Source organism: Austrofundulus limnaeus, unplaced genomic scaffold (genome assembly GCF_001266775.1).
Source record: "Austrofundulus limnaeus strain Quisiro unplaced genomic scaffold, Austrofundulus_limnaeus-1.0 Scaffold107, whole genome shotgun sequence".
Classification (NCBI taxonomy): domain Eukaryota; kingdom Metazoa; phylum Chordata; class Actinopteri; order Cyprinodontiformes; family Rivulidae; genus Austrofundulus; species Austrofundulus limnaeus.
The window spans coordinates 829,065-830,995 of NW_013952509.1; the positions used below are offsets into that span (position 1 = coordinate 829,065).

Here is a 1,931-nt window from a genome sequence, read left to right on the forward strand (position 1 = left end):
CCTTCAACACAGAGCATCTTCAGAAGACAAGCTGACAAAATAAATTTAAAAAAAATCTGTATTTTTCGATACAAATGTGTATTGAACCTAAAGCACTGTTCGATACGGGTACATGTATTGTTGCACCCCTACTGTTTAGGAAATAGCCATAATTAACGCTTGATCAAAAACTGCTAATGAACATTGGCAGCAACCTGGAAACCAAAGACATGTCTTCTTTTTTATTGATTGATGGTCACATGTATGGCACATTTTACAGTGACTTCATTACTATCCATGTCCTCATAGCACCCTGCATGTAAATATAGTTGCACCAATCTTACAATTATGGCCAAACTTCATTTTCTATATTTCATGTGTTACCCCTACCATTATCCACTTGTTTTTTGGTATTCTTGTTCTTTTTTCCCACTTTCTGGCTCAGTCTTCAACTTTTCTATCCTTCAGAGTTTCCAATTTGGTAAGCTGAACTCTGCAAAATCTAGTTTCCCTGGCCAAGATGGACAAAAAAAGCCCCCTTCCTTTTTTATTTATTTTTTTTACTTTTTGAATCATGAGCCAAAAAACTTTCAACCTTTCAGGGTCGCAGGGGACACTGGTCATTCAACTACACGCTGTATTCATAATAAAGTGTCAGGATACATGGTAACTCATTTACCTTAGCTGGCTGCTTTCATAACAAAGTTGTAGGCTGGGGTTGCTTGCAGAATGATTTCAAACTGTTTACAATCAAGAAATGCTGTCTGAAAGAATTTTTTGACCTTATAAAGTCCCTACAAAGTTGACAGACTTCTGTTTACACATTGTTTCCAATTCAGACTATATTTACTTTAGCCTGAAAAAGAATCTCAGTTATGGTCCAGAGTTGTGTCAGCTCACTTTTGATTGAACTGCACTGCTCGCCCATGAAGCATAGTGAAGTATAGATCACACAAAACGAAAGCGTGTGGATTCAGATGAGCACTTTTTGAAAAGCTAACTTGTTGTTTGGAATAAGATGCAAAATAAAGAGGAGTAAAATATAAAGAGGTGTGACTACATTGAAAGAATAAGGACGCACAAGTCTAACCACCCTAGGTCTCAGAATATGGGCCTACTTGCTTCTGGAGCAATCCCAAGACATTTGAGATATTTAGGATGATTTAATTTTGCTTTAGTAATCATCTAGTCTCTCTAAKTTCATTCAGTCATGAGGTCTTCTCCTAGTTGGGTTGGAGTTCCCATTGTGTGTTTGCTTGAAAAGCTGGCAAGTTTTTCACTATCAAAGRCTTTATGATCCATCGAATGTCTCTAGGATGACGCCGTGCTTTACAGCTGATTACATTGAGGATAACCCTGAATGGATTTTGGACACATTACTGCGGACAGTGTGGTGATGCTTCTACACCACACGGCCAAACTACAAAGCACTAATTTGTGCCATCAGCATCACGCCAGGAAAGCCAGAGAAAACTGTATTGTTTTTTAATCACCTCTTGCTGGTTTATGAGCTCTTCTAGCCACAAAAACATCGGTCATAAAGAGCAGACAGACCGCTGGAGCAGACCGGAGAGGATTCCTCATCACCGAGGAGGAGGAGGAGGAGGTACAGGATCAGGAGGGGAGGATGATAAAGTACAAGCATGTGTGCACAGTTCAATCCAAACAACTCCCACACTGATACGAACCTGTCCTGCAAGCACGACTTTGACAGCTTTTTGTTTGTCACAAACACGCCAGATAGTCAGATCTGAGTTTCAAAATGCTGATGATTTCATCCAGAGCCTCAGTTCTCACCCTCTAACCCTCATGGCCTTGACCCATATCTCTGTTTTGCCTTCATCCGTCTACCACGCTTTCCATAACACAACACTTGTGTCTCTCCACAGGTTTCTGTGTCTTGTTCTGCTTGGAACCAGTGTGAGGTCTTGCGTGTGTGTCTTTTGTAATGT

General features: G+C 40.3%; 1 protein-coding gene across 2 annotated transcripts in view; it reads right to left on the reverse strand.

Annotated features, from left to right (window-relative positions):
- LOC106521330 (rho GTPase-activating protein 6) overlaps window positions 1-1,931 on the reverse strand; it is a 107,769-nt gene that overhangs the window by 51,686 nt on the left and 54,152 nt on the right. The window lies entirely within an intron of this gene.